The sequence below is a fragment of the Plutella xylostella genome, chromosome 29, assembly GCF_932276165.1.
Source record: "Plutella xylostella chromosome 29, ilPluXylo3.1, whole genome shotgun sequence".
Taxonomy (NCBI): domain Eukaryota; kingdom Metazoa; phylum Arthropoda; class Insecta; order Lepidoptera; family Plutellidae; genus Plutella; species Plutella xylostella.
Window position 1 is genome coordinate 10,669,638 of NC_064009.1, and position 23,443 is coordinate 10,693,080.

The 23,443-nt window shown below is 43.8% G+C and overlaps 1 protein-coding gene across 4 annotated transcripts in view; it reads right to left on the reverse strand.

Annotated features, from left to right (window-relative positions):
* Positions 1–23,443, reverse strand: part of LOC105380889 (protein N-terminal asparagine amidohydrolase) — a 75,957-nt gene that overhangs the window by 26,410 nt on the left and 26,104 nt on the right. Inside the window, exon 1 of one of the 4 annotated variants that reach the window (XM_048631726.1) lies at positions 10,283–10,431. The exons of 2 other annotated variants lie outside the window; for them this stretch is intronic. The gene's annotated coding sequence lies outside the window, so the exon portion shown is untranslated. Of the gene's footprint in view, positions 1–10,282; positions 10,432–23,443 lie in introns of those variants that run through there. One more of the 4 variants, XM_048631729.1, reaches the window with a different exon arrangement.

Below are 23,443 nucleotides of genomic sequence, written 5' to 3' on the forward strand. Positions count from 1 at the left end.
TGTGTGTCTTCGATCGCAACACTAGAGAGCGTTTCCTCGTCGACACAGGCGCCGACATCTCCGTGTTAGCCGCCACCAACAAGAAAACGCAAGTCAACAGCGCCTACAAGTTGTACGCGGCAAATGATACGCCGATCAACACCTATGGAGAGCGAACACTACGACTGGACCTAGGACTCAGGCGCTGCTTCCAGTGGACATTCATAGTGGCGGATGTGAAAACGTCGATTCTCGGTGCCGACTTCCTGCGCAACTTCAAGCTGCTGGTAGACCTGCACAAGAAAAAACTAGTGGACAGAATAACGGAGCTCGCAGTGGACACCATCGAAATCCGTACCAGTGAAGAGTCCATCTACGTCATCAGCTCCAACCAAGTGTACCACAGCATCCTGACGAAGTTCCCGGACATCCTGCGACCGATGTCGCTCAAGGCGCCGGCTAAGCATGACGTCATACACCACATAGAGACGACTGGCCCACCGGTGTACGCGAAACCGCGACCCCTGCCGCCCGATAAATACAAGGTGGCAAAAGAAGAGTTCGAGCGCATGATCGAGATGGGCATCTGCAAACCGTCGAAGAGCCCCTGGGCAAGCCCGCTGCACATCGTGAAAAAGAAGGATGGCGGCCTACGCGTCTGTGGAGACTACAGGCGGCTCAACTCAGTCACTCTACCCGACCGCTACCCGATTCCGCGAATTCAGGACTTCACGTACCAGCTGAACAAAAGCAAAGTGTTCTCGAAGCTCGACCTGAAGATGGCGTACTACTGGATCCCACTGAGTAAGGAAGACGCAGAGAAGACGGCCATCACGACGCCCTTCGGACTGTTCGAGTTCAATTGCATGACGTTCGGACTACGTAACGCGAGTCAGACGTTCCAGCGGTTCATGCACGAGGTCCTACGAGGCATAGAGGGCTGCTTCTGTTTCGTCGACGACATCCTTCTGCATTCAGAAGACGAAGAACAGCACAGATCGCTTCTAGAACGAGTCCTGGAACGTCTTGACAAGTATGGAGTGACGCTGAACGTGAACAAGTGCGAATTTGGTCAAGAGAAACTGAACTTTCTGGGCTACGAAGTATCAGCTGAAGGAATACGACCTACAGAAGAGAGGATAAAGGCAATCTCTACTTTCCCGAAACCGAAGACGGTAGTAGAGTTGCGACGTTTTCTCGGAATCCTCAACTTCTACAGAGAGTGCCTGCCTCGCCAAGCTGAGCAACAAAGCGCGCTGAATAAACACCTACACAACCGGAAGAAAAATGATAAGACGCCGATTGAATGGACGCCGGAGTCGGACTCGGCCTTCGAAAAATGCCGCCAAAGCATTTTGGAAGCCACCACGCTCTCATACCCAGTTCACGGCAGCTCACTGGGACTCATGACCGACGCATCTGACCTCAGCCTCGGAGCGGTGCTGCAGCAACGCGTCAACGGAGTCTGGAGACCGCTGGCATTCTTTTCAAAAGCGATGAGCGAGACGCAGCGACGCTACAGTGTGTACGACCGCGAACTGCTAGCCATGTACACAGCCGTGAAGCACTTCAGACGTCTAATAGAGGGATGTGACGTCACCATCTACACAGATCACAAGCCACTCACCTACGCAATGAGCAGACCGGCAAGCAGTAGTGACACACCCCGGCGAGAGCGGCAACTCCACTTCGTGAGCCAATTCTGCACGAAGATAGAGTACGTGAAGGGGGAAGACAACGCAGTGGCAGACTCTCTATCACGTATAGAGGAGATAGCATGTCCATCGGCCATTGACTACAACAAACTGGCCGCAGATCAATCGTCGGACGAGGAATTAAGAAAAATAAGATCACAATCCAATCTTATGTTCACAGATGTCGCACTGCCGGGGCTGAGTCACACTATCACCTGCGAGACGTCTACAGCGACGCCCAGACCGTACCTGCCGCCGGCATACCGTGGTGCTGCATTCAAAGCGCAACACGACCTGTGCCACCCGGGGATACGAGCGACCAAGAAGCAGATGGCAGCGAAGTTCTTCTGGCCATCGATGAACAAGGACGTAGGCGAATGGACGAGGACGTGCATCAGCTGCCAGCGTGCGAAGGTACATCGGCATGTCGTCACCCCACTCGGCGAGTTCCCGCCATCCGCACGGTTCGAGCACGTCCACATCGACATTGTCGGGCCGCTACAACCGTCAAACGGATACCGCTACTGTGTAACCATGATCGACCGCTGCACAAGTTGGCCTGAAGCAGTACCAGTAAGCGAAATCACAGCGGAAGCCGTAGCCAAGGCCTTCTACGAGAACTGGCTAGTTCGGTTTGGAATGCCAATCCGGTGTACAACCGACCAGGGCCGGCAATTTGAGTCCTCGCTGTTCAGCACACTGATGAAGAGATTCGGCATCAACAAGATCCACACCACCGCATTCCACCCGCAAGCAAACGGCAAGGTAGAGCGATGGCACCGCACCTTCAAGGCAGCGCTAATGGCGAGAGGCGCTACCGTGACATGGAGCGACGAACTACCTACGGTGCTACTCGGCCTGCGCACGGCGATACGCGAGAACGCGCTATGTCCCGCGCAGATGACCTACGGAGCGACACTACGAGTACCATCTGATTTTTTTGTACCTACACAGTCCAAAATTGAAGATGCAGACTACGTGCGGCGACTGACGGACACCATGGCCGCGATATCACCTGTGCAGAAGGCACGAGCAACGAGAGAGCGACCATTCATCTACAAGGACCTACGAACATGCTCACACGTCTTCGTGCGCAACGACACGGTCAGAAAACCGCTCACACCTCCCTACGACGGCCCGTACGAAGTATTGGAACGGAGCGAAAAATACTACAAGTTACGGTTGCCTCTACGCACGGCAGTGATATCACTGGACCGCCTCAAGCCAGCTTACATAAGCAAAGAAGCAGACGAGTCGGCAGCAGTACCTACAACTGCATCTACAAGCTACACAACACGGTCAGGACGGACCGTAAAGCAAACCGTACGCTTCGCTTGAGGGGGAGTACTATGCGTAGCATACGCAGACGATGCGACGTGAATCATACGCGCGGCGGCATTCCAGAGCCGCATTCTTCGCATACCACAGCGCGGCGTGATGACTCATCGGCCAAGCGCGCCCTGCGCGCTCTCCTCGCGGTGCCGCCGACGACCCGATGCCCGCTGCTCTGCTCGACGTCCGCTTCCCACGACGACGGGCGCTCCACTGACTGCGCGCCCGCGCCAGCTGTTTATATATCAGCCGCGACCGGCGCAGGCCTACACCACCGTACAGCGCTGGGGCCGCGCATGCGCAGTAGTTAAGAGTGTCCTAAATCCTAGCTATATAAGAACGACTGATTCAATGAATAAATGAGTATTGTGAACTTGGAATTCGTCTTTAACTCATCTCCCCGCTAGTACCCGAGCTGCCACACTAGTTTAAAAAGAGAACATGAAAAGAAACGACGCATTATAATTTATGTAAACTCTCAAGTGTTAAAAGAAAGAGATAATTTGTGAACTGATAAAGAAGCAATATTGGAAAACGAAGCAGATAAAACAAACAGTTATAAACGTCAACACAGTGATATATTTAACTATGTCGTTGGTTTCAAAGCTTATAGCGCCGGAGCTATCGCGTCTTATCTCGTGGACGGCAATAAATTATTTAAAAGAGTCTTCACTATTTGGGTAAACGTGGGATTATTGTAAAAAAACACGTCGCGCTCGATTAATGACTCGACTCTATTCCGAGAAAGGGATAAAAACGCGAGGTGACGAAAAGTTTCCAATATCTACGTCAGTACCAAGCAGTATTGTTGATTGAACTTTGCGCAATGTAAGAGCTTTATAACCTGAAATATAGTAAATATTTTTCCTGGATTGCACAATCTCACTAGCAATAATGTAGAGGCTGATTACTATGAAACAATACGGCACATCGGTGAAAGTCTGGCTAGCCTCGAGCATAGGTATGTATGATTCGTTTTCAAATTGAGCTCATTTGAGTGGAACAATAATATGGTATTTGAAGAAGCACTACGAGCCGGTGGAGCAATCAGCCGCCGCGCCTGCGCAGCCACGGCGACTCGGGGACCAATCACTGCAATCTCGAGCCACGTCGTAACATTACAGCGTTTTTCTAAAATTACATCTTACGGTACATACGCAACGCAACCTGTGTTTATGGAAAGTGTGCGATCGCCATAATTCACAATATTTAGGCTGGCATGCATGAATATTAAAAAGTAAACACACCTTTTAAATCGATATTTATGAAAGCTAACCGATAGTTATCTCGAGTATTAGGAATAATAGTTTTAAATGATGCGAAATGTGAGAATGGACGGACGCGTTGTAGCGTAGAAATACCATACGGGTTACGAAGAATACTGAATAGATCATTAGCAATAAATGAGACAATATTGTCGGTAGGCCGTCGTCCGTACAATTTCACTATCGCTGCGGCTCCACGCATTAATCATTAGCCGGCGGCAGTAACACGGTACCACGTAAACAGTGGAGTTGGTACTTACCGGGCCTGCGACTGCGCTCGACTCCACCGACGAGTCATCAAATGAGCTCCGAAACAACGGACCATAGAGCACTTCTATCATCCGACATTAAAAGCATTCCACAACGTAAAGACGATGACCGGGACACGCTTAGATAAAATGAATTATTAACCAAGTCGCACTATTGTGGAATCGTCAAGCGCTATCATGTTGAGACAAATTCGATTTAAGGCTTCGTTAGTGACGGGGACAATGGTATTCTCACGGCGACTAAATTAAGCATGATGAAAATTTTAATTCAAATAAGGAAGAACGTGAAAGAGCGACAGAGATTGGCGAAGTTGTAGAAGAAAGTGTGATGCTATCAGAGCCAGCACGCGCTGGACGCGGCGGGCGGCGGCGGCGGCGGCGGCGGCGGGAGCGGCGGCCGGGACGTGCGATTGATTAGACGATACCACTGTCAATCCGTGAGCGATTGATCCACGGATGCGTATTGAAACGTCAATGAGCCGGCGATACCATCGCTGCATCGTTAGAGAACTCTTCTACTCGTGTAGAGCTCTCCCCGGGAGCTCTCGGGACGCGACATTATATTCTCGACTTATCCACACGACTACTGTTATCTGATGCGGCCGGATGTTTTGAATGGACCTTTTGTAGAGGTTCTCCTTACTGTTGTCAGTCAAAAGATGCTTTTAGCGTATACGATTTGCATTTACATGCACGTCAAAACACAATAATTATCATAAAGCTTTCCTATTGTTGTTTTAATTTACATAACAAATATGGTGTAAGGGTAAAGTATTGTGCTGTAGTGTGTGGTGTATGAGGGTGTTGGAGCTGGACTAGGCTAAGAGAGACACAAAAGCTCGTTACTGCGCCCGCGCATGATGGATGGCCGCCGCCGCGCGCGCCTCTGATTGACAAGTCCGAGGCGATCGTATCGACCGCTGCCATAAATAACGCCACTGCTAGTTAGTACATATTCATTGCTCTATCGATGAGAAATGTGCCTGCACTCCATGTCTCACGATATACGCGAGCAAGAGATTCAAGTCTGTGGTGTGGCAAAAACAGTTTCATAAAACGGACACGTGCAGCCGTGCATTTACGACCAAATAAATAACAGTTTCTAAAATCAATTAAAGTTACGAAACGCGTTAAATAATGGCGTTTGGTAAGCACTCGTACATTTGTGTTATAAATAATGTGGCTTAGGCGAGTCGGCAGGTTTCCCGGATGGCATTTCGCCGTACAATATATCAGCGGGCGGCGACCACCGCGGGCCGCGCCGTTACTTCGTGTCCAATAAATTCAGCAACAAACGACACCAGTGAGGAACCGCCGGCACCGCGCATCCGTCGCTGTCAGGAGTCCACGGGACGCGGCCTCGGCATTCCTCCACATTCACAATAGTGAAGGCCGTGATTGATTATGAATATTAGCCATAATTCTTCCACTATCTGATCGCAGGAATCGCATACAACAAATCATTTTCCTAGAGCCTCAGACTTGAACTTGCAGTTTGTTTGAAATACCTGTGCACGTTACATTTGTATTCCGATGCGGGCATTGCTATAAAATGATCCATCTAAAAATCGGTTGCACGATATGATACAAATACAAGAGCTGCCACGATACGTCACCCGTGAATGGGTAGATGATAAATCAAACCTCTTGAACGATCGAGCCTCTACTTGAAATTGATGGAAAGAATCAAGCGAGTGTCTTGTGAACAGCACTTGAATGCAATAAGGAGATTCTTATGTAAATAATAGCTAACGGTCCGCTCTAAACACAAAGCTATTTTATAGATGACTTTACGGATCGGTACTGGTATTGTTTAGTTCAAGTGGGAGGTGGTAATATGATTTTAGACGTTTTAAAAAATATATTTAATGATAAGCTTTTGAAAAATAAATTATACTTACCAAGTAAGTTTAGGATACCTTAAGTAATATTAAATTTTAAAAAATATATAATTTTTTTGTTGCTGTATTGGACTTGGATTCCATTTTAACTGGACCGGAACATTATATTCAGAGGTCGGCAGTCCTTATCAAGAAACGCTGATTCGGCCCATAATAATGAACACGTCTGCGATTTGATAAAACATAAGTAAGACACAAGGTAAACAAATATTATGTTTACGTATTTAAAATATAAATTATGAATTCAAGGCACGATAACTGGGAGATGACATCAACGTCGATAAAAACTTAATGACCAGAGATGCGCCTGCGCCGGATGTCGCGCATCGCGGCCAACAAGATAACGATATGTACTGAGCTTCGAACGTACATGTGTGAGATTGGCCAATCAATGAATTCTAAATACAAAAGGGTGCGATGACAATAACAAATATATACGAAAAAATATGTACACTAACGAGCAATGAAAAAGTTCCAGTTACATAATTGGAATGTCAATGGAAGGTAGAACTTTTTCGTTGCCCATGAGTGTACATAATTAAGAAAATAAATGTAATAATGAAGAACATACTACATACATACTTGTAATTTAACAATGATTACGATTATTTGATTAAACACGATCTAATATTATTATGTATGTAATGCATCGTAAGCATAAAAGAGTTAAAAAGAGCGTCATACAACTCCTCAAGTCGTCAATTGCGGGAGCTCGGGACAGCCTCGGTCTCGGTAATGATATAATTGGTCACTTCCCGTCGCGAATTATTACTGCTTTAATCGATTAGATGATACAGTCATCAGCAGCGCACTGCAAAACGCACAATATTGTATTTTATCTGTTCATGGGACAATTGCAATCCCATTCATTAATTTATTTCATTGTATTTGTGTCCAAATCGTTTTCTCTCTTTTTATTTAGGACGCATGTAATTAACAACCTGTTTATGGTCCTTGCCTGTACCTAGTATATTAAGTTGCTCTCTGCTAATCATTTCGCTCAAATCATACAATGTACATACTTTTTTTTACTCAATAATGATGGCCACTTAAAGACGACTTGCCCATATTAGTGTCTGGAGGTGTTAATTGTATCTAATCTAGACAGATCCGTGATGAGGACAGGCCACTGGCTGTTATTTACGTCTCTGGTGCCATACTCGCACGTTTATTTGATTGATGATTTCGTTTTTGTTGTCATCTTCGTAACATCGTCAGTTTTTTTATTTACAATCGTCTGAGTAGTAATAAACTGTGGAATTTCTAGTTATCAGTTTAAAACTTTAAAATGTTCCTAGTAATGGTCTAAAAATTTGATGTGTTAATTAAGTACTTAAATAAAACTCGACAACCATAATGACTACCAATTGCTTAAAACCGAAAAACTATAACGGTTTAGAAAACTTAACCCCTTACGGGTTAAAATTACACACAAGCCAGACATAAAACATGAAACAACAGTTCTACACGAGCATCATGAACATAAACCCGGCCCACAAGATGCTACAGAAAACACTAAAGATCGATGCAAAATTACTCTATTAGAGGCCGACGCGCATACAACCCGCATACACGGATGCAGTTATGCTTCACCTATGACATTAGGGCTTAGGGTTATACCGAGAAGAAATCAGAAACATACCCCTAGGAGACTGAAAATGGCTATGCTGTGTCAATAACGATTACGTTGCAGTCAACGTATTTGACACCACAGGTTGAAAGTTCAGACCATAGACTGCTAACGTTCGTTGGCAGTGACACCCTTTCTAGAAAGTAATCGGGTGTTACACCGGCACTCCCGGGTGATGAGATCAAGTGGCGAGATGCGTCGCCGCGCGGTCACGTCGCGACTATTAGGCCGCTAAACACGGGGAGACATGCGAGCCACTCCTGGAGGGTTACTCTATACGACGAAGAACGAACGAACGAGAGCTCTCGTGCAATCGGCACGTTCAACACAACGAGATGGAGTCCGAAAGTTAGTTTTTCGTTATATAGAGTGACCCCTTTGGCCCAGTAATGGCCATCAGGAAGTGTGCCGGGATCTCTGCACCAGTATGTGCTGAAGGTGCTCCGTGTTTTGGCGCACGTTAATGGATAATGGATATTGGGTACAGAGGCCAAAGTTATTCAAACGAAGATAAGAGGCTGTGATGGCAGAAGTGTCCGGGGAAAGATATTCGTTAGTTACTCTGTTGATATCATCGAATTTAATTAAACGACGGCAATGGCAACTATATAATATTTGTCATGTCTGATGGAGCAGATATATTGTGACTGTAAGTATCTACATATACCTAAGCGTTAAGTAAGAGGAACATATTCATGAAAACAACACTACAAGTCATAATAAATCATGAAAAACGGGACAAACTCGTAAAAGGCTTATTTAATTTAGCAAAGGCTGCGATCATTAACGCGCAGGAAATCGTAAAGCCGACGGGCGGAGGAGGCTATTCAAGCACAAAAGTGTGATGGTATCGGTATCGATATCGTTACGAAAAGTGGCATCAGTATCCATATATTATCTTAGTTAGATGAGCGTTATGCCATGAATAGCATACCAGGTGAGGTACACGAGAAGCTATAGATGGGACACTTTGATATATAACTATAACATAGGAAATACTGTACGGACCACACATTTCTTATGCATCACAGGGCTAGTATTTTGTCAATATACAAATAATTGAAAAAAAAACAGTCGAGTAAAATAATATGCCTAATAATAATAATAATGTTTTTATTTAGGTGTCCCATAAAGCCACGGGTGCCACCCACATGGGCTGGAGTCCCCGCGGCACACAGTAGCCGCCTCCACCCACGCTGATGTCCCACTTGACATCTCATGTGACTCGCGGCGCGGGCACGTTTATTTGGACGATATTCTTGTTTGATAACGCTACGTCTTTTGAATGAATGGTATGGCTCCCGGTTTTCCTGTTTGTGGGCTTTGTGAGAGCTGATGATGGTGATGTGATGGGCATTGAAGAGTTATGAATAAGAAATAAAGACAATGAATAAATAGCCTGTAATAGAGAGTGTAAATTGTGTTGATGGTGCTATGAGTTTTCCAGCAGAAAACTTTCAGTTTTCAACTTGGCTCATCATAATTTTAAATAACAAAATATCTGATTTAACTTTACAATCAGGAGTGTTATTTTATTCCGTGATGCAACATAATCGCGGTAGTTTGCAAGAAAGTCGGTAATCCGATACGAATCTCCCGACATTACGGCTTTTATTGGCATTAAGAAAGACAAACCCATATAATAAAGCGATTACTTAACAGAATACGAGAAGTTAATATTTATTGTTATTTAACTGCATTTTAGAAGTAATGATAATAAATAACTGATATTTACTGAAATTGCTCAGGTAATAGGTACAGTTTTATTGAATTATTCCACGAATCAATTACCGTAAATGTACAAAATACAACTTTAGCCGTAAATTTCGAAATAATATCTCCTTGTCCATTTAATAACACACACAGGTCTGCTATTTGTGAAGTTATTGTTTATACGAACAATGATGTATTATATTACTTCTCACATCTTTGTGAGACTATCTTTTAGGACATCGGCCGCATGTTGGGAACAACTTGTAACTTTCTTTACGTTTTTCACTGTCGCTTTCAATTGGCCAGTTTTCAGAAGGCGACGACGACGACGCTTGCGCGGAAAACTTTCAAGCGCCGCCCCTTTCAGCTCAACAAGTCAACAAAACAACCAACCAACTTTACCAACTACTATTGATGTTGACCGAAAATATAATACTTATAATAATCACCATCAGAGAAAAATAATCCTAATTAAAAAACAAATCCATAAAAAACTTACGTCTACCAGCAATCAAACCAGACCGGACCGGAATACGGAGTGATAACAAAACACGGACAGTCTATCGATCACAACACTGGTTCACTCGCGGTGGGCGCGGGACGTGCGCTCGCGGGGACGGCTGAGCGCGGAGTGGCGGCGCCGAGCTGGTCTCCAGCACGGTGGAAGCCTCGGGGGCGGGGAGGGGGGCAGGGGGCGGGGCCTGCAGGTGTACTTGATGTATGCGCATGTTAACACTCGTACAGGAACGCCTCAAGCATTGATAAGGCATTGTCATGCATTCGCCAAATCATACTTGTGTCAATGTGTATTGGTGGGAAAGTTTGAGGTTTTCTGTTCCAAGAATTCGTGCCGGATTTGAACGGAGACTGCAAGTTACTGAAACGGAAGTAAGAGATTTTGGACCTTAGAATAGTTTGTCATTTCTGAAAATTCTTTTCATTTGTAGCTTCTGAAAATTCATGCCTATGTCGCCTTTCTGGTAAGGCAGATGTGTCAATGTGTCTGTTGTTGAAACAGACTATTTCAATGATATCTTATCACTCACAACTCACTACCGACTTAAAGGGGCGGGCCTGAAACATTGTGGTTACCATAACTTCTTCAGGACTCCATGATGGATGGCTGTTAGGAGCGTTCCTTTGTAGGTCAATCTGTTATCAAACCTTTGTCACTTCATAGCACTTCTAGTTATTAAATTTATATTTGTTACTTCAATCACTTCTTTCTTAAAAATCTACCTAATTAAATTTACACAAAAGCCAGTTAGCCAGGCGCCAGTTCCGCCAACTCTCATAATGGCCGACCAATCCGCGGGTTTCTCTGTTAATTAACTCATAATTCAGAAAGCACATTACAACCGCCGGTCACGGGTGTCGGCCATTCTTCCATTTAAATTTCGAACTCCAGCCGATAAACGTTAGTCCGTTATCTTACTCTCTACACTCTGTCCTGTTTATGGTAGAGGCGTTGTCTATGGTTAAAGGTTGATTTATAACTGATTAACTGTAATGTAATAATCAAATAAGTTTTATAAGAGTATGTTAAAGGTAGGTACCTATCTAACAATTTAATTATCTGACTGTTGAAACAATTAAATGTTCCAGAACTAAAACCTGACGACCCTGCACATTGGCACTCTAGTAAATTAGTGATTATATTCTATTAGTGATTAGAATAATCAGAAACACGGATAGAAGTAAAAGTAATGTGATGCAGGCATGCAAATCTAAGATAAATCATGAAATGGCAAGACACAACTGATGTATTATTAGTTCAACACCATCCCTGAGGCTGATACTATTCTGCTAAATTATGAATTTGGCCATGTCTATGATAATATTATGTACAATATTCATTCTTCAGCACTATGCACATGTATTTATTTATTTAATTCTTTATTACACAAATATAGGAAATAATAATCGAACTGCCTCTGTGGTCTAGTGGTAGAAGCTTCGCTTCATGACCCAGAGGTCCCGGGTTCATTTCCCGGGTGGGACCATCAATTTGTGTTTCTAAATTGTGGTTCTAAGTTTGGTTAGGACATAGAAAGCTGATCACCTGATGTCCGAAACAGTGAAACGATCCATGCTGTCGGATGGGCATGTAAATCAGTCGGTCCTGCGCCTAGCTCTCTCCAGTCGTGTCGGTCAATCCGTCCCATTGGGCTATGAGAGTGATGGAACAGAGAGTGCTCCTGTGTACTGCGCACACACTTGGGCACTATAATCTACTCCTGCGTAGAAGGCTGATCTCAATTGAGATTGGCCGCCGTAGTCGAAATTCGGCTACGAGGACATTATAGGAAATAAATGCACAAAAGGTGGTCATAATGCTAAGAGAATTTTCTACCAGCCAACCTACAGGAGGTACAGAAAACTAGTACAAAGGTGTGCAAAAAAAAGTATAAGTATAAGATGAAAGAGAGCGGTGGTAGCTCAGTCGAGAGCGGTGGTAGCTCAGTCGGGTAAGCGCCCGCTTCTCACGCCAGAGATGCGGGTTCGATCCCGGCGCTGACATGTACCAATGAGTTCTTTTAACTTAAGTACAATGTATACCATCGCTCTTACGGTGAAGGAAAACATCGTGAGGAAACCTGCATATCTAGATCTAGCACATCTAGATATGTGAACCCACCAACCCGCAGTGGACCAGCGTGGTGTGGAAATGGTCCAAGCTTAGGAAGGCAGTTTAGACCTTGGGGATATGCACAAAGGTTCCATTCGAGAGAGCCAGGTGCAGGTACTTACACCCCCACAGAGAATAGAACAGAATAGAAGATGAAAGAACTAAAAACAAATTATTCACTTAATAATTCCCAACAACTAGGACATACCTAGGTCACATTTAGGGTATAAATAAGGCAAAGGAGGACTTCAGGGACATTCCTAATGATATGAGATCCTATTAGCAACAAAGAAACGGTTCAGAAGTTCTGAAACTAGATATTAACAAGATGACAATTGAGAACACACTTGGAACTTTGTTTGCTAAATAGAAGACGTAGTAGATTTAGCAGAAACGCACCGCACTATCCACAAATATCGTGAAAGGTTGCCAGTAAATCAGGGGATGAGGTTGAATGCCGCACAATTGAAATAACTTTTAATCTTATCCTGCGCAATGAAAACCGTATTAAATCTTTAGAGTCTTGAGCAAGTTTGGTAATTGAATGTAAGTATTAGGTTTATGTTGGTAAGTACTCGATTGGCAAAGTGGTTCCAGAATAGGGTCCTAATCACTTGTTGACCGTTTTTTTGGCGGAACCCTATATACCCAGTGTAGCCCTCCAAGCTATTACCATTACTATGATGCAATACAAAAGCTTAATTTCTGCAAAAATATATTTAATTAAAAAACCAAAGTAATAAAAAAAACGCACAAAAAATCCTTCCGGGGATTACACCTTTAAGCATAACACCCATAAGTAAATAATCCTTTGAAATGGCCACTATCTAATCTATGAATGCTGCGAAAATCATATATGTTGCGCCTGCGCAGGCTAGGGGGGGGCGGGGCGCGGGGCGGCGGGGCCGTAATGTGTGTAATTACTGCATTTGCATACGCATATTTACTGCTGAGTGGGGAAATTCCTGCATTATGACGACATTACATTTCATGGCCGTGAGGACGTGCCGGCATCCCCCGGCTTTCACGCTGAACCCCGAGAGACCTCAGCATCAATTATTTAAAGGTAAAGTAATGAGATAAACGGCATTGTGTTGTGACTGCAACTCATATAAGTTTCTACTTCGCCGTCTTGGTCAATTTCTAGAGCAGGTGGTTCATTCATGGCAAAACTGCATAAATGAGAAAGGGTGATGGTGCAATAAGCAATTATTTTTGTATGGTGCTCTTCCGCCTCAGGTATTTCATTGCTGAGTGAGAGCTCGTGAGTTTGAGGAGGTTTCCTCCATCACATCTTTTTTTAAGTCTATGTGTCAAACATCCTGCATAGTACCTACACAAATCCCGCACCTCTACAAACTATTTCCACCGACACGTCTATACCTCTATACCTTTGCTATACCCAGGCCGGGTGATAGTGCACGTCTACACCGGTATACCTCGAGAGCTACACCCGGGCCGGGTGAGAGTGCAGGCCGTCCGCAACCCGGCAACAATAACCCGCAGTTAATTGCGCGGGTGTCACGCGTAGTGTATGGTAATGAGCGAGTGTGCGCGCGCCCTAACTCTCCGCGGTGAAAGCGCAGGCGTGGTGCAAGCGAACAAGAGGCGCCTTCTGGCTGCTAAGAGATTTTGGATTTTAAACCAAGATAGAGACGGCCACAAAACGGAAATAAACGGCTGGAGAGCTATTGGCAGTCCTCCTGCTGTATTGTCAGGTGACATCAGTTGCCCGAGCACAAGTTTCGATCCTCCGTTAACGTTGCGTATCGTTGAATCTATGCGATACCTAATTCGAATCTACAGTCGAAATCGATAGCATTGAATTCTAGCGTTGGCTAGGAGATTCGAAGGTTCGTTTAGAAACTGCTGTCTTAACCTTATTATATCCTAAATTTCGCATTTTTTTTGTTTTTATTATGAAAATATTGTTGAAATAAGTGCTATTATTTAATTTTTTTCACCTGTTGAAACTAGATGTTTTTAGAAGTTTATTAACGTACAATTATTTACATAATTTATATAATTTACAATTACAAACTAACTACCTATATATTATACAAACTAAACCTATGTACATAACATTTAATTAAATAAATAAACAAAGTGAAATTAAAATAATTCTATCAATTATTTTTAAAAGTTGTTTTAATTTTATATCGTATTATGAACAAATATGGACGTTTGTGATTGTGAAACCAATTTGACGTATAGATTCAAACAAAAACGCTAGCGATAAAATTTCGTTCGAATGTATGTGTCAAATTGGGTTCGTAATCGCTAAAATGTCAAATTTATATGGGCAAAGACTTTCGAATCTATACGCTTTCGATACCATAGTCGATAGGTGAATGAATTTCGAATCTATACGCTTTCGATACCATATTCGATAGGTGAATGAACGTCACTGTTATTTTTCCATATGTTTGTGTAGTATCGAAAATTAGTATCGAATCCTGTGCTCGCCCTACAAGGTTACGAGTGGGGACACAATGAATAAGAGCGGCACAGGACCAAAAAGTTGTCGTATACACCCAACATCGGGCGATAGAGGGTAAATGATGATGAATCTAAACAAGTCCGATTGGTCTATCTACATCGTATGTGTATTCTTCTTTATAGCGTATCAGTGACAAACACTAGAGCAGGGCAAGGGTTTGTCAGCGTGGAGAAACGATTGGCCAGTTACATTAATAACGTCTTCTGACTACGCAGGATGCGCCTGACGTTGTAATGTACAGTTGATACCAAACCACCCCGCTACCGCTTGTCGCTTGTATCCTACCACGCCAGCCTGCCTATATCCCTTGTAGGAGTTTTAGCCAGCACAAGCAACACACACTTTCAGCCGCGCCCTGGCGAGGCCTACAACGTCGGAGCTTATTGTATAGCCTGCAACAATCCTGGCGCAATGCTGAACAGTATAGGTACACTATGCAACCTATGCAACAATTGATGGTCACAGTACTTTGGAAGTGATAAATTTTACAACTTATAAATGAACCCCCTTATTCATAGAAAAGTTACAGAACCTTTTGGCTAATATGCTGTTTTGTCCCCCTCTGTCAAAGAAAAAAATGTTCTCTGTCTCTGAAAAAGGATGTTAATATATTTTTGACAAGGACTGGAATGCAAATGCTTGGCTTCATATATGCGATACCCCCTTTGTATCTGACAGTCGCATTACTCCCGCAGTGGTCACCGGAATAGTGCGGGTCACCAGCTGACACCGATGGGTTTTTATCTCCACCAATCTCCCCTGTGTGCTGTGTGAAAGCAACGAGGTCCCCTACACGGCGCTTAGCAATATCTGCCATGTAATTTACTGGCCCTTCGAATAGACCACACTTTACAGGGATATGTTACATACATCTAAAAAAATTACCTTTATCAATCACCATCATATCAGTCACAATCTTCCACTACTGGACATAGACCAATGAGAGGATCCTCATACTTCATCATCCAACAGCCGGTAGTGGACTGGAGGCAGATTCGACAATCCCACTGCCCTCTAAATATGAATCACGCACTATGTAACATAGGATACAAAACTATGTGGCTCAGTGTCTACGAAACTAGTTAGTCCACTGCCATTTTCATGTTGGTAATTAATAAGAGTGGGTCGAGAAGGAGTTGCCATATCTATCCAGTTTTTACACCAACTATAAACTTAGATAGGAGTTAATGTCAGCTAATTAGATAAAATCCAGCATTTACTGCCGGCTATTTCAGCAATATCATTAATATAACTTAGATACTCGATGATCTAAGTCTAAGTTAGTCGTACATTTACTTGTAAGCAGTTTTCCGAATGTAACTAGGTATACCGATTGCTTTTATATTTTAAGATATTACAATTTTCTAAAAACACCTATAACCTATAAGAAGATTAGCACGTAACTAGAAACGGCTATACTTACCGATTTTGATGAAACATATGGGATCATTCCGCAAAGCATGAAATTTCCAGACGATAAGTAAATAAACAATAAATCGTTTCATTACGAGTACCTACATTGTAATGGCTTGCGGTGGAGTTGATGAGCCGATAACATCGAATATAAATATAATTACAATCGCAAGGAAAAAACTTCAAGCAATTTTATTTAGTAAAAAAAATGTAAGGATATCATCGTAACTTACCGCTGAAGTAAGACAGAAAACTCATCAATAAACTCGCCTCACTTACAACAATAATTATGTTGACGACATCGTTAAACCAGAGTGCATATATTACGCTTATATTTTACAATAATAATAATCTGTTGGACTTTATGTTTCTGTCGCTACAAAGTGTTCGTATATTGTGTAGCCTCGTTCCGTGATAGTACAGTGAAGTTCGGTGAGCATCATACTATCATATTGTAATCGTTCTTAACTCCTGGACCCTATGAGTAAGGTTTCGACAGCACATTTGCTGTTGTTGTCTACAACTTACGTCTACGTGCTGCTATCCACTATACTTATAAGCTTTAAAATAGTCTCGATAAAGAACCATAAGTACGGCTCAGGCTACCTTTGCACTGCACGATAAACGTCATTAGAGGTGATTTCATAAACTTTATAGCATTGCCTGTAACTTTTTTTATTATGTATCTATTTATAACAATACCACAGACACTTCAAACTTATGGTTAATGTGACACTCTACACTTGTTTTCTAGCTAAAGCGTATTTTAACCCCAGACGAAAAAGAGGGGTGTAATAAAGTTTAAGGCCATAGCTAATGTTACCCCGAGTGTTCTTTGCCGATTTTGATAAAATATTATCAAAGCTTAGCCGTTCAAAAGTTTTGCCACTTCGGGGCAAAATATGAATGTCGGGGGTTTATAACGTAGGTAAGGTTTTAGCGAGTTTTGCGTAATTTTTGATTGTACATTAGGGGTTCTACATACATCACACACGCTCGCGAATCGTAAATGTCTTTCGCTAGTTATTTCGAGGTCAGCTAAGCCTAATCGTTTGACAGTCTCACTACACCTACACACCTACATGCAGGTGTAGTCAGACTCACCTGTCGCACTACCACTATACTCGGACATCAGTCAGCGCGGAATGCGACAGTACGCCGCAATAAACGCCGGCTCTGAATCACGAGGTAATTATAAACGCGCGGGAAACGACCGCGGCCGCGCCTGCAGGACAGTGATGGGGACGTGGACGGGATAACAAGTGATTGGTGGTATGGGGACGTTGGAGGACAGGAGACCAAGTTATTGGCGGTATGAGAAGGTTGGAGGACAAGAGACCAAATGATTGGTGGTATGAGGAGGTTGGAGGACAACAGACCAAGTGATTGGTGGTATGAGGAGGTTGGAGGACAAGAGACCAAGTGATTGGTGGTATGAGGAGGTTGGAGGACAGGAGACCAAGTGATTGGTGGTATGGGGACGTTGGAGGACAGACGACCAAGTTATTGGCGGTATGAGAAGGTTGGAGGACAGGAGCACAAGTGATTGGTGGTGTATGAGGAGGTTGGGTGGAAGGTTTGTCTTCGTGTGTTGGTGATAAATACTGGTGCTGGATCAGAGAATGACATGAACATGAGAGTTGTGAAATTCTACGCTAATCAGGGAGCACCATAACCACATTCCATTAGTCCAGAGAGCCGAAAGACGTCCTTTGCTCGTACCTTAGCCTATACTCGTGGACTACATTGATGCCTCTTCTACCCCAATGATTATTGGCTATTCAACAGATACGAAGAGATAGTTTTCGAAATTGTACCTTAATTTATTAGGTGTTTATTATGTTCGTTATGGCAACTCTCATCTGCAGTGTGCCAGTCCATAGATATTATTCGTGCATTATGGGAGGGGTCACTCTATCTTACGAAATTCGTAGATCCAGAGCGCCGCTGCAGTAAACTATACTTTGTCTCGTTGTGTGTTTGATAGGGATTGCATGAGAGCTCTAGTTTGCTTTTCGTGAAGCTAGATTAACCCTGCAGGCTGGGTTCTCACGAGAGGGCAGGTACCTAATTGGTTCACATTTCGCCGCAACACTTTATGTGACTGCTAACGACGCATGCGCTAACGAGGAACCGTAGTGAAGTGTTGCACCGCTCTGAGAGACACGAGTTACTGTTGCAGGAAGAACCTACAGTAAATAGTGCATCTCTACAAACTAATCCGTCTAAGTCCAACACGGATTAGTTTGTACAGATGGACTAGTTTATCATCATCACCGTCATATCAATGAGCCTGTTGTAGGGTCTATCATACTTATAATCATGTTCGACTAGCTAGATAAAAAAGTAGTTAAATTTTCCTACCCAGTCTCAATTTAACCAATCACAGTACCGCATTGGGTAATTAAATCCAGCGTAAAGCGTAACTGATGTTATCAGCTGTGAAACTGTCATTAAATAAAATATTTCTTCGTTTTCATCGGCCAATTTATCATCATAACCAATAAGAGCTATGCCAACTGATGTATATCTCAGAATGAGAACAGAAACTCCCGACATTTCCACCTCAGCAGCCACCACCACTACCAGAGCAAATAACATCAATAACACGCTGCGTATCACAACATTCACAACTCGTAAACAACGCGTTCGCGTGGTTAACAATATAAATACATATAACAATAAAATGTAAGTGCGGTCTTCAGTCACCGGCGACTACGCAGAGGCAGATAGTGTCAATACGGTTATTGCTCTTTACGTCATATTGGCGAGCGCGCCGCGGGGGTCAGCTAGTTGTAATGTTCGGGAAGAGTTGCTACAAATATGGATGTAATCAATTTAATTTACCTTGAATGGGGATGGCAGAAGAGACTGGAGTGGAAATATATACAAGTAGACATTATTTGCGGATGGTAATGACAATGATGTAATGGAGATAAAGTAAATAATAATTAAGATCTAATTTTCAAGGTAATTGTAAACATAACATAAACATAAATTTTAATTGCCATCAGGATATTGACCACTTCTGTACTTACAGAGAGAGGGACTTCAACAAGGTTGACTATAAATTTCTGGTATACTACATAGAAAACTTTACTATTTCATACCCATCATGGACCATCGTAGCCTTCCACAGTTACGTATACATTAAAAATATCAGCACCTTTTTTCAATAGTGGACAATACCAACATCGAGCCCAGGCCCGCGCTGAGATCACCACGTATAGAGGGGAAATAATTCGCGCTGGAAATGCGAACAGTGCGTCCGCAGCACAAACTATGCGCCTTTACTGGTACTAGGCGAAGATAATGCTTGATTTGTGTATGGGAGCCATCCGGCCCTAGCGGCTCATTGGATAATGGTTAGTGGGACACGCTCACATTCACTTGTTCTTGGATGCACACATCACATCATACAACAATATAATACCAATGATAGCAGGTATCTACTTTGTCCAAAGGCAGCAGGATGTAAAAATACATTTGGACAAATAATACGTATATTTAGCATCTGTTATGAATTAATGATATTGACTGGCTATCCATTCATCTATTTTCATCTTCAACATGAATAATCGAATTCGTTATTTACTGCTTATCAAACTCTATATCATAATATAGATTAGATAAACGAATGTCTTTAGAAAAACAAAATAACTTAAATAAAAGCCCATGATCTCAGGAAAAGCTCCAGGAAAACTGCCCAGGTTATCTGAGATGAAACCCTCTACTGTACACAATACTTACGCAAGCCCATAAATCTAAGCAAGGACAAAATGCACACTAAATTAATGTGTATATCTTCAATGTAATGTCACAAACAGAAACCTCCAATTAAATTACAAAGTAAAGCTGGCAGGCTGCGCAAGCGCAACAAATTATTCGCTCCGCCATTTGAAGCAACCCGTTTGTCGCGACATCGACGTCGATGCGACGTTAGAAAGTGCAGCTGATGCCCTTCGCAAGGAGTGGCTTGATGACAGATCCACTGAGCTTCCACATGATGCACGCAAAGTAAATGATAATATCTACATAACTGCTATGAACCGTAATTATACTGAAGTGTTTAATAAAGTTGCAGACCGACAACGAGTAATTAAAGACATCGTAAAAGCAATCGCACATACTCTCGCCGATAACATAAATAAAGCAATGGTTAAACACATGCAGCAACACAGAGCTGCACTCGCATTCATCACCTCGCGAGCGCGAACAAAACGCGAGTCGTATCCAATTTCACGGACACTAAATAAAATTACCATCAAACTGACAGAGTAACAAAGCGGTCTTAATAATTCCCGCGGAACGAGCCGCGAGAGCCATGAATCAGGTACATGGAGGTGCACGTGATAATAATATAATGAATTATAAATTACGAACGCACCGCAAATTCAATTCAGTTAATATGCAATAATTGTTGTACCGTCGTCGGTCGGTCGTCTGCGCGCGGCGGCGGCGGCGGCGGCGGCGTGGCGGCCGCTCGTTTAGCATTCTTACAGCGCAATTACAATTCAATTTTCTTTCGTGCTCTAAGCGTGCTCTATCATAGCCATCTAACGTGGATGAGCTTTGTGATTAAAACGAGATTTGTAGACAGGACCCTCTCGAGCGCTGAAATTGCGCTATCAGAGCTAACAAGGAAAACAAACAAGACGAGATCTGTGTGTAACGGGACGCGAGTGCGCAAACGCTTGGATAAGATGGTCCCGGAGCGTCCTGGCGGCTCGGAGTCGTTACGAGGCGCTATGCCGAGATCGCCGATAATAATGGTAATTTGGGCTCAACACGTGTCGCCCCGCGCCCCGCGCCCCGCCCCGCGCGATGCCGATCTCCAGCCCTATTAGGCCGCGGCCGCCTCGATGACAGAAATGGTTTGCACGTTCCTCCAGCGCAAGAGAAATTTCACGGAACGCCCGCTATTCCGCTTTGTGCAAATTTATCGACGCGAGATAGCCAACAGTGTTTAGAGGGAAATTTCAAACAAAGCGTTATTATTTTGTAAGGGGACGGCGTTCCCAGGACCGCATAAACTATGCACGTATCTACTGGTAGTTGAGCGCGACCGCCGGTAACTCACGCGGCGCGGGAACATTAACAAATCGAATATTCATTCCGAGTTAGTGAATACCGCGGCGTCGCGAGCGTCACAGCCGACACTTTGATAGACGACGCGGAGGCTTAAGTAAACAAACGGCCAGTATTTATGAGGCTCGCGATGTGGAAGAGGCGAGGGTCCCATAATGGCAACACAATATCACAATGCGGGCACAGATTTATGCGCGGGCGCATCGCACGCGGAAATCCCATAGTTATTTACCGGTTGCGGCTAAGTGCGGCAGATTTATCGGCGGCTGCGGCGATCTCGTTCCAGCCCGAGTGCTCTATGATAAACTCGGGGCCCGGATAGGCCGTTTATCTCACCAGCGAGGAAAATTTAAATCACGTCCGGCTAATTGCCGCAAGAAGATGTTACCCGGAGTCTCGTTAACGCGCCATCGAGTGTTTCTATTTGTGTTCGGTAAAAAATCCTCCTGTCTCGTAAAGCAGCGTTATTGCCTCGTGTGAAATTACACGCGGCCATTTGTCAAGAGCGGAGGAGGCGCCGGAGCCTGCTCAATGGTTATTAATTTCATTAGCCGGTTGTTAATCAAGCGAGCGGTGGGTGTGAGCGACACGAGCGGTCGAACCTCCACACCAATGGGTACCTTACCTATACTATTTTGAAATATCGATCCTAGTATCGCCGCACAAGTTGCAACGCAGGATTTTATTTAGGCGACTAGAGAACGCAAACAGCCGTGACATTCACAATGAGCCAACACTCTGACGTTGACGTCACGATGAATGGAAATCTATTTCGGGAACAATTTTTTGGTGACGCAAAAAAATCAACATTACATTATGTGGTATTTGTCGTCGCGTGGTCGCTTCAGCCCGTGGCTAGAGGCAAGTGACGTCACAAGACCCGTCCATCATGCTGGCGCCTCCAGGAGGCTCTATTGGCGTAATGACACGCGCCGCGGCCTGACTTACGACCACATTACCGCGACACGCTTGACGCATGTCCAATTATTGCCGACAATCTGTTTGCCGGCGAAATATGAATAACCGTCGGACACCATTAATATACCGAGGGACGCAGCTCGAGGGCTAATGTTGCCGGAGAATAAATCCTAGAAGGGAAATGAATGAAGCTGCTAACGAAGAGATATTGCCAACTTTTTTTTCCCGTGAAATATCGTATGTGTCATTAGGAGGAATACAAGATTATGAAATCACCCTGCAATTTTAAAGCGGGCCTTGTGCTGTCGGACACGCTATTATTACAACTGACGATGTCTTACAAAGTGCTTGGATATTTTTCATACGAGTGCGTCCATCAGATAGTGAGATTGGCTATCAGACGGCTCGCGAAGGGTCCGGATACAATCAGCCGGATACATTTCCTCAACGACCAATCAGGACCAACTGATAGCTACCATTTGTTACTTGATTTTTGACGAAAAACTCGGGAATTTAAATAAGCTTTTTGGAATTTCATTTTTATGTATGGTGGATTGTAAACTCTACATACAATCGTACAGGCAAACTTTGCACAATTAGTAATAGTTCCAGAAGACTTAACCCTTATGAATAATGACAACAACGCCGCAGTCCGCACTAACCTGCACCTGGAGCGGCCACTGGCCACTGCGGCTTAGATTAACGATATACGAACTAGATGGAGTATAAGTGCAAAGGAAACGTCTCTACATAATACTTCTGCTACTGAGGTCATATTTTGAATTACTTCGGTTAGGAGATTTGTGATTATATTCGGTGGTACAATGGTTGTCATTAGGATGAAAAGGTTCGACAGTAAACAAAATGCAGACAGTGTTTTTCTTTGTTTTTGTATGTGACACCCCATCATCTTCGTATATTGTTAATCTTAGCGCTGCGGCCGTAATCCTAACAAATAGGTCAGATTTCTCAAGACTGCGTCCCGCGGAGGTGGTTGACAAAACATTGCGCCCGCGTCGCCCGGGCTGGGGGGTTACTCTATACGACGAAAAACTAAGTTTCGGAGAGCCACGACTGTATCTCGTTGCATTAAACGTGGCGATTGCACGACA